General features: G+C 39.9%; 1 long non-coding RNA gene across 2 annotated transcripts; it reads left to right on the plus strand.

The window, feature by feature from the left end:
* Nucleotides 1–3,347: 3,347 nt before the first annotated feature.
* On the plus strand, nt 3,348–6,125 carry LOC125591762. Of its 2 annotated transcripts, none has more exons than XR_007327874.1 (5): nt 3,348–4,800; nt 5,049–5,342; nt 5,433–5,576; nt 5,646–5,751; nt 5,894–6,125. It is a non-coding gene; the product is annotated as an uncharacterized LOC125591762 (long non-coding RNA). The 2 variants fall into 2 exon arrangements; XR_007327873.1 differs by having other exon boundaries at nt 5,433–5,570.
* The last annotated feature ends 7,356 nt before the right edge of the window (nt 6,126–13,481 follow it).

Consider the following 13,481-nt stretch of genomic DNA (forward strand, 5'->3'; position numbering starts at 1 on the left):
GGGATTGATGTGGAACATCCAGTTTCCCATGTGCATACACAAAATGGCATGGCCGAGTCATTGATAAAACGGTTGCAGTTGATTGCAAGACCATTAGTCTTGAGAACAAAGCTCCCAATTTCTGTATGGGGTCATGCTATATTGCATGCAGCTGCACTGGTTCGATTAAGACCGAGTGCATATCATAAGTACTCCCCATTACAATTGACATTTGGGCAAGAGCCAGATGTATCCCATCTCCGTGTTTTTGGGTGTGCGGTCTATGTTCCGATAGCACCGCCACAAAGAAAAAAAATGGGCCCACAAAGGAGATTGGGAATATATGTGGGTTATACGTCACCAAGTATAATAAGATATCTGGAACCGGTAACTGGTGATATGTTTACGGCACGATTTGCCGATTGCCATTTTAATGAGGATGAATTTCCAGCGTTAGGGGGAGGAATTAGTAGAATTTCCGGTAATGGATGCAATTACGTTTAGATTTTTGATGAGCCTAACGGCATCTAAAAATCTTGAAATGCATATTTGTATAGATCGTTGGATAACGATATATATATGAAACTCCGTGAGAGATTGAAAATGCCAGGGGCATTAAAAGAAAAATCCAGGGAGATTTGTTCGGTCAAGTTACAGCGTTCACTTTACGGATTAAAGCAATCCGGACGCATGTGGTACAATCGCTTAAGTGAATATCTTTTGAGTAAAGGATATGTGAATAATGCGATATGTCCATGCGTTTTTATAAAGAAATCGTCATCTGGCTTTGTGATCATTGCTGTATATGTAGACGACCTGAACATAATTGGAACTCAAAAGGAGGTTGATGATGCTCGAACTCATATGAAAGAGGAGTTCGAAATGAAAGATCTCGGCAAGACAAAGTTTTGTCTTGGGCTCCAGATAGAGCATCTCCGAGAATGAATATTTGTGCATCAATCAAATTATACGAAAAGGTTATTGAAACGCTTTTATATGGATAAAGCGACTCCTTTGAGTACTCCAATGGTTGGTAGAACTCTCGATGTTGAGAGAGATCCTTTTAGGCCCTGCGAAGATAGCGAGAAGATATTAGGTCCTGAAGTACCTTATATGAGTGCTATCGGTGGGTTTTTGTATCTTACAAACTGTACTAGGTCTGATATTGCCTTTCCTACTAATCTACTAGCAAGATATAGTTCTGCTCCTACTCGCAGGCACTGGGACGGAATAAAGCATGTATTTCGTTACCTCTAAGGTACAGTTGATTTAGGGTTAATTTATTTTAGAAAACCCGAGTTTGGTATGGTTGGTTTTGCAGATGCAGGATACTTATCAGATCCTCACAAGGCTCGATCACAAACCGGCTATATTTTTATGATTGGTGGAACTGCAATCTCTTGGCGGTCCCAGAAACAAACTCTGGTTGCGACATCTTCAAATCATGCAGAAACTATTGCGCTTCATGAAGCATGTCGAGAATGTGTGTGGCTTCGATCAATGAGTCAACACATACAAGAAGCAAGCGGAATAGTCAATGAGAAAGAGCCGACGAAAATATTTGAAGACAATTCGGCGTGTGTTGCTCAACTTAAAGAAGACTATATCAAGAGCGACATAACAAAGCACATCCCTCCAAGATTTTTCTTGTACATAAGGGAGCTCGAGAAAAATAAAGAAGTGGACATCGAATATGTACGATCATGCAACAATCCAGCTGACTTGTTCACCAAAGCTCTTCCGACTACAACATTCCGAAAATACATCTACGGTATCGGAATGCGGCATTTGCGTGACATGTAACGACGAAGCTAGGTCCACTATTTTCAGGAGGAGATTACGACAATGTACTCTTTTTTCCTTGTTATGGTTTTTGTCCCAATGGATTTTTCCATGACCAGGTTTTTAACGAGGCACTACGTAATACAAGATGAATAATCAAGGGGGAGTGTTATAAATAGATGATTATTCATGAGACACTTGTCTCATTCTTATAATGTTGTGTATTAGTCATCATCCAGATGTCAGTTTAATGTTTTTGTCTTTTTTCCCTCTTGTTGCCGACTTTGTTGGCTATAAAAGCCTTCTCCCCCTTTCACTTTGTAACATATATGAATAATAAACATCACTCTTTATTCTCTCTCACGTCCAACTTCTTCTTTTACCAAACACAAAACAATAGAATAATAATATATAATAAATAAATCAGTTATACTTCCTTGCTTATATTATAACAGTGTTGACATATCTTAGCCCATCTAATTCGTTTTTGGTATTTTGTATCATAGCCAAAATGTATGTGCTGATTCACCAAACCCAATTTAGTACATGGTGGTTGTTGTCTTGTTGATTCTATGTAAACAGTTTGAGTGACCCTTTTGGGTATAGAGCATAATAAAGCATGTAGCTTTGATATCGTTACTTTTAATTCGATTTCTGAATGGAATTTTACTTGTCATAAAAAAAAACATATTAGAAAACTTGGTTTGTGAACGAATATCATCTCTACCCCCATCATATAATAAGACCATGCAAAAAAAACGATCCATAAAAACCTTAAAACAATAAATCCAATGTACTTATAAATAAACCTCTCCCCTGAATCTCTCATATCATTCGACCGACACTTTCAGACTCAAAAACTAAAGACCCAAAAACGACACTGCAAAACCCGACCACAAGCGATATGACTCGACAAAACATGTGTAGATAGATAGTGCCCAGACAATGGTAGACTCGAGAGAGATGCATCTAACACTTAAAGGCTATAATGTCTCGCCAAGATCTGGGGAGCGTAAACTTTGATGCAGCTTAAGTTGAGGGACTAGCCTCTTCGGTTTTCTTTTCTTCGTCAGCTTTCTCTGGCTCGCCCTTTTTCTTTTCATCTGCTTCCACTTCAGTCTTCTCCTTCTCCACAGGTTTCTCCTCTGTTTTTGTCTCTTCGACGGTTAGCTTCTCTAGAAGACCAGCGGTGTCAGAGGCATCTTTGCTCACTTCTTTCTCTACTTCAGATTCAGCAACTTCGTTGAACTTCTGCATAAATGCTTTGCAGTCTGACAAGTAGGCCTGGGCGTTCGGGTACCCGTTGGCGTTCGGGTCGGGTTTTTTGGATTTCAGTTCTTTTTGATAACACCTCCTAGGTCTCATTCTAGTAAATTTGCAAGTACGGGTCGGGTTCGGATATAACAAATCGGGTTCGGGTCGGTTTTGTATCACATCATAGAACCCATAAAGTAACCATATATCATTCGGATTCGGGTTATATCGGATCGGTTCGGATATACCCGAAATAAAATCTAAAATTTAAAAGCAAAACATAAGAAATATATACTTATTTATATATAATTAAGTATTTAAAGTAATTATTTAAATTTTAAATACTTATTGTTAGATAACATATAAAAATAAATATGAAATTGAATATTTGAAGTATATATTCATGTTTCATATAATTACATTGTATATTAGTTTGGACATTCGGACCGGTTTCTTCGGATATCTTTTCGGATTTTTTGTTTTTTTTTCGGGTTTTCGGGTTACCCGTTCGAGTTCGGTTAATAACACTTTGGGTTCGGATATGTTTTGTACCACCTTACGAGATCCATTCGGGTATTTTTTACATTTCGGACCGGGTACGGATCGGGTTTTTTGGTTCGGGTTCGGTTCGGATTTCGGATTATGGATTTTATGCCCAGGCCTACTGACAAAGATAACAAGACTTTATTACAAAAACTTCTCGGTTCATGGCATTATCAAGCACACAAACAATTGAAAATATACACCCCCAATATATAAAAAAGTATACCACTGCCTAAACTTTTCAGTTTATAGCATATCAAACTAGTTGCAGCAGAAACACATGCCTAACTACCTCAAAATTTTTGACTCTTCTAATGTAACGTAAGCATAATCTAGCAGCCATAGAAAACTCTGTAACTACCAAGGTTAAATACACAGTGAGAAGAGTGTAATACTTTGTGGAAAGGAAAAAAAAACAAAGCAATAGAGCTCTAAACCAGCCCTATAATGAAAATTTTGAGTTGGGATCTTCCAAAAACATGCAGCCACAAAGCTAAATTCAAAGTTTTTACCAATTATATACTGAGAATATATAAGCCAAAGCAAAACCAACATGCATAAAGGGCAATGAAACAAGTGGTAATCAGAAAGTTGAGATCAGCCAATAGCTATATTCACAAGAAACAATACAATAAGTGGAATCTTATTATATAAAGAAGACTTTTCTCTCTTCCTCCTTGCGCTACGTCATCAAATAGGTGAACCACAGTTTGCCACGTGTCCTCCTCACACTACAAAAACTCAATCTTCGTTTTGGTTGCGGAAGGGCTTTTACACAAGTGAGCTATCTTAGTATTGGGCCGGAAAATCATCAGAAACCTAGGCCCATTAGGCGCCTTCGCTTTCTCGACGTGAAGCGGACTTTTGTTTCTAAGGTTCATCGTCGTCTCAGAAAGCTGATTAGGTATAACATTAATGGAGATTCTCAAAATTTGAGAGAGACGAGTCTTCTTCATTAATCGCTGTGTCTATCTCGGTTCGTGTTGTATTGTTTCGTTTTCGATTCATCTCCTTACTGGCGTTACAAGTTCCATTGATTCAGTGTCATTAATGAGATCTTAACTCTTCCGAGCCACTGCAACCACGACCATTCAATTAATGATTATTATACCTTTCCAAGCGGTGGGTCTCTACCTATAAAAAGGTAAGACGTCATCCCTTGAGAATCATCCTCACAACTCCAATAACATTTGAAGATGACCAGCATGGAGATTGGCTTCTCCTCTTTCCTTCCCTCAACAGGTTTTGTTTCACTATTCATCCTTTGGAATCTCTTTTTTTTCTTCTGTAATCTGATCTTTTAAAGCGTTCATGTAGTGACTCTCACGTCCTGAATTTTTCTCACTCATATATCAGAGTTGTTCCTTTGGATTTAAATAATCGGAAGTGTTGATCTGTGTCGTGTTAAGTTGTTAGTTCAATCCAACTCAACAAACTTTTATTATCTTTAAATGTTTTTTAAGCAATTTGATTGTTTTTGTTTCTTGCAGGTTATATCAGTCAGTGGAAAATTCTGAGTCCATGTAATTAAAGCTACCGCAAACTACAATGTTGATGCTAGCGTATTCAATTGTTTGGAAGAGCCTCTTCTATTCACTTAGTGATCATCTTTAAGGATGTTTTAGCTTCTTTAGTTCTCTGTTTTAGTACTGCAGATTTCTAGGCTTATTGTGATTACTGACATTGTGTCTTTTTGGTCCAGACACAATCCATAACCAGGATCGTATTTATATCCCTTATACCAATACTTGAAAGGCTGTTAACTCATCATTCTACTAAACTCGGTAAAACAAAGCTCTATTCTTTTTTTTTATATCATCTTAATCCAGTTCTTTTTCATGATTTTAACACCTTCTTAAATTACTCACTGTTAGTATCATCTAAAGATCTCAACATCAGAAGTAGAGAGCTTCCACAAGAACAATATATATGATGAAGCAGAGGATGCTGTAAGGATTGATTTAGCAGGCAGATTTGCTATACAATATTTCTCGACAGAGAAGCTACTTAAGGTGAATGTGAGTGGGTGATCATATTTTGAAAATGGTTTTTTGTTTTTTGGTTTTCTAAAGGTGAAACTTTTGCAGATACATACCGGAGGAGATTGATACAGAGCTCGACTTGGTTCTTCCATATCAAATAAATTTTATGTCTAGGCAGCTCTTCGGCAACGGTTTCCAACTTTTAAAGCAGGTTGTATTCTGTTTGTTTAATTTCATAAAAATCTCATTCTCAGCTGCTAAATGAATCAAGCTGCTTTTGTGATGATGTGGTATTTCACTTGAATTTATTATAAAGGAAAAATATGATCTAATTTGTTGTCTGATCTAAATAGGAAGGATTTGAAAATACAAAACTAAAATTCATTAGAAGCTTTGTGGTTTCGGAAAGCTCGAGGAGGCAGACAAGCTTTTGGCTAACGTTCTGAGGACAGCATTGGGATCTGATGTTTTTTTTATCAATTTTTTTTTTATCAAATGGGATCTGATGCTAATACGTGTAATATACTTATGAATGATATCTTAGTAAAGTTGTACCTTTGTAAGGATATAGAGTGGCTTCTCTCATGTTTAACCGCAATTTCATTCCTGAGAAGGTTAGCATATCAGCTAAAAGGAAAATTTGAGGAGGCAGATGAGTTTGGTTGAGCGTTGTCATATTTCACCCCCTTTTACAACTCAGAAGATGGACTCATAGATACATGTCTGGATTTACTTTATTTTGTAACCACAAACTTTCTGATATATTACAGATTGTTTGAGGCTTCAAGCAAAGAGATTGTGATTGAATATTACCCAGTTATTCTATGAACTTGCTTCTGAACTCATGATTGTGAAAATAAGTGATATCTCACAATCAATAAGTGATAGGACTGTCCCATAAATTTCACTTTGATAAAGGTCTGGATTGTTTCTTTGCGTTTGTATTTCAATGTCATATTGATTACACTACAAAAAAACACATGCTTAACGAGGAAATTTAACGAGGAAAAACAATCCTCGTAAATTTATGTCGATTTTACGAGAAACTTACGTGGAAAACTAATGTCATCGTTATTTCCTCATAAAGTAACGACAAAAGCGTTTCGTCGTAAAGTGGATGTAGTATTTGACGAGTATTTTACGAGGAAATATTATTTCCTCGTAAATACGACTTAAACTTTGCGTGTTATTTACGAGGAAATAATTTACGTGTATTTAGCGAGGAAATTTTGAATCCACCAACTTTGTAGGTGTTACACGTTTTTTTTTGCCCCCTAATTAATTTTCGTCGTAAATTCATAGGAAAATTACAACTACCAGATTCGAAATTTCCTATAAATATGGATGTTTGAACATCATTTTAAACACACCAACAACAAAAAACGCGAAAGAAAAAAAATGGCTGGCTCCGGGACTATTTACGAGTTGCGGAAGTGGATGTATATGCATAGAGATGCTAACGGGAGAGTGACAAAAGAATACATTGCGGGCCTGGAGACATTTATGCATCAAGCAGATTCAACACCACTCGCCCAAGAAAGTGGTAAGATGTTCTGTCCTTGTCGAAAATGCAACAATTCGAAACTGGCAAACCGTGAAAATGTTTGGAAGCATTTAATAAATAGAGGTTTCACGCCAAATTATTATATCTGGTTTCAACATGGAGAAGGTTTTAATTATGATCAGAATGAAGCTAGTAGTAGTAATAGCAATTTTCAGGAAAAAGAACCGGTTGATCATCATTTGCATAATGAACATAGTTACCATCAGGAGGAGATGGTAGATTATGATAGGGTTCATGATATGGTAGCTGATGCATTTGTAGCTCATGATGAAGATGAAGAACCTAATATAGATGTAAAAAAGTTTTACGAAATGTTAAACGCGGCGAATCAACCACTTTACAGTGGTTGTAGAGAAGGTCTCTCTAAATTGTCGTTAGCTGCTAGAATGATGAATATTAAAACTGATCACAATCTACCTGAAAGTTGCATGAACGAATGGGCGAACTTGTTTGAAGAGTATTTGTCGGAAGACAATGTGTCTGCTGATTCTTATTATGAGATTCAGAAACTGGTTTATAGTCTTGGGTTACCTTCGGAGATGATAGATGTTTGCATCGACAACTGCATGATCTATTGGGGAGATGATGAGAAGCTAGAAGAATGTCGATTCTGCAAGAAGCCATGATTCAAGCCGCAAGGACGGGGACGTAATAGGGTACCGTACCAAAGGATGTGGTACCTACTAATTACAGACAAATTGAAAAGATTATATCAATCAGAGCAGACTGCTGGAAAGATGAGATGGCATGCCGAGCATACTCAGACGGATGGTGAGATGACTCATCCATCAGATGCAAGAGCCTGGAAACATTTCAACAAAGTACATCCGGATTTCGCTAGCAATAGCCGGAATGTGTATCTCGGACTATGCACAGATGGATTTAGTCCGTTCGGAATGTCAGGGAGACAATATTCATTGTGGCCAGTCTTTCTTACACCATACAACCTGCCACCGGAGATGTGCATGCAACGGGAGTTGCTATTCTTGACTAAATTAATACCAGGTCCGAACCATCCAAAAAGGTCCCTGGATGTTTTCCTACAACCACTGATAAAAGAGTTGAAGGATTTGTGGTCAACAGGGGTGAGGACGTATGACTGTTCAACGAAGATGAATTTTACGATGCAAGCGATGCTTTTGTGGACCATAAGTGATTTTCCTGCCTATGGGATGTTGTCTGGATGGACTACACATGGGAGATTAGCTTGTCCATATTGTAATAGAACGACAGATGCGTTTCAACTGAAGAATGGTAGGAAGACAATTTGGTTTGATTGTCACCGTAGATTTCTTCCCATTGGCCATCCTTACCGAAGAAACAAGAATTTGTTTAGGCACAAAAGGGTTGTGAGAGACACTCCTCCTCCATATCTATCTGGAGAACAAATTGAATCGCAAATCGACTACTACGGATCTAACGAAACAGTTCGTTGGGGTGGTAATTGGCATGTCCCTTGTAATATGCCTGATTCTTGCGGTGTTCATCACAACTGGCACAAGAAGAGTATATTTTGGGAGTTGCCATATTGGAAGGATCTTCTTCTTCGCCACAACCTCGATGTGATGCATATAGAGAAGAATTTCTTTGAGAACATCATGAATACAATATTGAATGTCCCAGGGAAGACAAAAGATAACATAAAATCGAGGTTAGACTTGCCGGATATTTGCTCAAGAAGCGAGTTACATATTAAAAGCAATGGACAATTTCCCGTTCCGATATTCAGATTATCTTCAGAAAAAAAGTCGGTGTTGTTCAACTGGGTGGCATCAGAAGTGAAGTTACCCGATGGGTATGTTTCGAATCTCTCTAGATGTGTTGAAAAGGATCAAAAGTTCTCCGGGATGAAGAGTCATGATTGTCATGTCTTTATGCAATGACTACTGCCCTTTGCATTTGCGGAGCTACTTCCAACAAACGTACATGAAACACTTGCAGGTACGTAGTGTATTATATCACAATAATTTTATAACGGTCTAATTTGCAAAATAATATATGACTAACAATGTGTTTAATTTTTTTTGGAATATAAAAGGCATTAGAGCATTTTTCAGGGATCTGAGCACACGCACTCTTAAAGAAGAAGTTGTGGAACAGCTTCAGGAGAACATTCCCATCTTATTGTGCAACTTGGAGAAGATATTTTCTCCCGGATTTTTTAACGTCATGGAGCATCTAGCTGTCCACCTCCCATATGAGGCATTGCTTCGTGGACCTGTACATTACGGATGGATGTATCAGTATGAGCGAGCCATGAAATATTTGAAGGGAAAAGCAAAGAACCTCGCCAAAGTTGAAGGTTCTATAATTGCTAGAAGTTTGACGAAAGAAGTTTCTCACTTCACATCGTACTACTTTGCGTCAAAAGTAAGTACCCGGAGAAGAGCTCCAAGAAGATATGATGATGGTGGTGTTGCGCCAACATATGCAGTTGGTGGTGTTCCAAACATCTTTTGCCAGATTGGGCGACTCGGTGGGAAGTCTAAAGAGGTTTGGTGGTCGATGTGGGAACCGAAATTCACACTGTCGATTTTCGTAAAATGAGGAAACTTAGGAAAACCCTAATTTTCCAGAGGACCCGGATCTCTGCGAGAGCCAACGACAAGTAACCAAATAAATGCGGAAAATATGAGAAAACATGATAAAACGAATTTACAAAGAAAGTAGATCTTATTTCGAATTCGCGTAAGAGCATTGCGATTATTACAAGAGAATACAAGGGCTTTGGCTGCAGGGGCCGTCAGCGAGTTACCTAGTTCTAGCAACATAAAACCCTAATCCTAGTTGAGTCGCAGCTCGATAACAAAAGACGACAAAGATATCTAAAAGGCTTTGATTGATTTCGGACTGAACCTTATGAAAGGCTGCCCACGTACCCTTTTCGAGGATCAATCCGAACGTAGTTCAATTGGTAGAGCTGGACAAGAGATCGAACTGCCTAGGCGAGTTTGTCTAGCGATTGAGTGCCAGTCATAGAAACCGAACTTGTCGAGAAATAAGCCTAAGTTTCTAAGTGCAGAGAGTTCTGAGTCTAAAAGAGTTCCCCCTCATGCCTCTCGCCTAGGACCCCTTATATACTGGCTCCAAGGTCGGTTTACGCCTTTCCTCTTCTGCCCTTAAGCCGCCATAGCATAAAAATGGAGATATTCAATTTTTCCGATCTTCGTAATTATCTTCAAAATTTCGTATTTATCTGCGAAAACTTGACATTTATCTTTCCTTGCGGACCAAGCGTAAACCGACATGCGGTTTACGGGCTGTTGGTTAAGAAATCGTAAGTTGGGCCTCGAGTCATGTCTTAGGTCCCTTTGGGCCGTCTTTCGACTCGAAGCGTTTATTACGGCTTCTTTCGATAAAGAATGAACTTTCCACGGTTTTTAAGGTAAAGTTTGATTGATAACCTAGAAATGGCGGGGAACGTGAGATGGGTTCGCTAAGGTATTCGGGAGATAGCATCGAAGGGTAGACGAGAATGCATGGACTGATGTCGTATCGACGTTTCGGAAGAGCTCGGTCACTACGTAGTGACCGAGCTTTGGCTCGAGCTCGGTCGCTACGTAGCGACCGAGCTTTGGCTCGAGCTCGGTCGCTACGTAACGACCGAGCTTTGGCTCGAGCTCGGTCGCTACGTAGCGACTGAGCTCCGGCTCGAGATCGGTCGCTACGTAGCGACCGAGCACGCTACGTAGCGACCGAGCACGCTACGTAGCGACCGAGCACGCTACGTAGCGACCGAGCACGCTACGTAGCGACCGAGCACGCTACGTAGCGACCGAGCACGCTACGTAGCGACCGAGCACGCTACGTAGCGACCGAGCACGCTACGTAGCGACCGAGCACGCTACGTAGGGACCGAGCTTTGGTGAGAGCTTGGTCGCTACGTAGCGACCAGCTTTTGCGCTGGTTGCTACGCGGCAACCTTGTTCGCGTCTTTCTCCGATTTTTCGTAAATGTGTTTTCTCCGCTAGATTCTTAAAATAGATCTTTTTCTAAGATTTATTTTTCGTAAAAACGTTCATGCCGATTTTTACGGATTTTCAGACATTGATTCCGTCGTGACCGATTTTGACCCCAACAGTTAGCCCCCCAGCTCGTTAGAACGATGAGCTTCTAGCGTGAGGTTTTAGCGAGTGGCTTGGCAAGTTAGTTGAGTTAGACGGAATTAATGGTCGAAAAGGTTCGTGGTAAGTGGTCTTCTCGCTCTTCTAAGAGTAGAACGCGATAAGATTGGGTCTGCGCCTTATGACGGCTGCCTACGTACCCTTGTTGAAGGGTTAAAGCTTTTCGTAGTTCGTCTTGGAGTTAAGGTTCTTATGACTTGTTTTCCAGCGAGACCTTTACGGTCTAGTTTTTATGTAGCGGTTACCAGGCGTGTTGCTGCCGATGGCATTTTATATGGGTGTAGAAGGAAGATTACGAGTTGTCATCTCATAATCTAACTTTGTGTGAACTGTTATATCCGTGATCTGTTTCGAGAGTTTTCCGCAGTGTGTAAACTTGCGGGATTTCTGAAGACGCTCGAATATTGTCAAAGAGACAAATTTTGGGATCTCGTATCAAGGTTTTTGATACTATGCCTAGAGATGTTAGAGACCAGTGCGCTGGGTTTAGGGCAAGACCTAGGTTTACTCTTGGTTTTAGAGGGTGCGATGACTAAATCGACTTACGTATCCCGTTTCAGTTTCATCCTGATTCCATACCAATTTAAAGTCCGCGATAGGTTCTCGGCATATACGACTTGTATGGTTGGAACCGAGCATCTCTCCAAGGACAATTTTTAAGCCTCCTTGAAGTGCTGACCAAAAATTTTGGGTTTATTTTATAGCGCTATTATCCTTGTATCGGATGTACGAGAGTCATCTCTACGAGATGGCTAAGTCTGTTTAGGATGTTAAGAGTTTGTTGTGATCAGCAACAAACTTAACGGTTAAAATTACCGTTTCGAGTCTTCGCGAAGGATATGTTTTGAGAAGATGTTAGTGCGTATGACTGCCAGGTCTTCCAAGAAAGTGTTTTTATCGAGGAAGGAAATTTCGTCGAAGAATGAATCTTCAGGCGTCTGCCACGTCTCGCGATGCTGAAGATTTGTTATTCTTTTGTATGCCGCGTTTCGCGCTTGAAATGTTCGCGGGATTGAAGATGTTTTGCGATGTTGCAAGGGATTAGTCTTATCCCTGCGTTTGGGAAACATTCTGGTTTGACTACGGATGTTTGCAGCCAGAATTGTTGTTCCTGTTTGGATTTGATTTGTGATCGAGGAGTTAGGACCAAGGGGGTCACGTAAATTTGTCCCTAGAAAGAGGCATCCTCCGATACCGTGCTTTGTGTGGTGTTGGCCTTCCGAGATTTCTTTCGTGTCTATTTGAGGATGTTCCGTATAGCTATAGGAGCTCTGTTACGAGTTTTCCTTACATGCCGCATTTTATGAGTAAAACACAGCGGGCTTAAAGTGAATCGTAGTATATGGAACTTGGTCGATTTTTGACAAGTGGAACCTTTCCACTAACTGTTTGGTTGTTTCCAGGTTGAAGACTTGGAATATGTCGGTTCCGAGAGAATTGCCAGAAACGAATCGAATTTAAGATGATGTTCATGTCTCTAGTTTTTTCTCTCCTTAGGAAGCGAGCTTGATATGCGTGGCGATCGTTTCTCGATTTTCGGAGAGTTTAGATCGGTTTGCAAGATCTGGACGAACAATTATGGGACAATATATCGAGACAGGAAAAATCACCTAAGACTTAGTTCGCTAGACTATCCACCAAGGTTTTACGTTCCCTAAAGTTCTTAGTTCTCTCGAAGATGCAATTTTGTCTCTTCTTAGTTTTGCTAGCTCATTTGCTCTTCTCTTTTTGTGTCTGTCTGCCCACTTCGAATAGCAAGAATATTAACTTTTCATGCACTTCTATGCTTTCCTGGCCGCGTTTTGGCTGCTGCCAATATTGCAGTTTTCGTGATCCATGTTTCAATCATAGTATCATTGGATTTACGAAAATGAATAGGCATCTCGTCGAAAACTTTTTAGCGTTTAGGAATAGCCAGGGACGATCGAGAGATGAAAAGGATGATCAGTAAGACTCGTCAGGTGATGAAGTTTTGGCCACATATCAAGGCGCGAGAGGACGGATGGTGAGACCATGGAGACAGGCGGTTGGGCGAATTTTGTTTTTCGGATTTCGCTCCATCTCTTCCCTTATTCGATATTCTTTTTCTACGATCGTTTTTAGATTTTCGAAGGTTGTCATATGTTGCGAAAGTTTTTCTGAAAAAATAATAACGATCAACTCGTTCGCGGGTCGGTTGCAACATAGCGACCAACCGAGTGGCTAGGTCGCTCAATACGTAGCGACCGACTGAGTAGCTTGGTTGCTCAATAC

The sequence above is a fragment of the Brassica napus genome, chromosome C8, assembly GCF_020379485.1.
Source record: "Brassica napus cultivar Da-Ae chromosome C8, Da-Ae, whole genome shotgun sequence".
Taxonomy (NCBI): Eukaryota; Viridiplantae; Streptophyta; class Magnoliopsida; order Brassicales; family Brassicaceae; genus Brassica; species Brassica napus.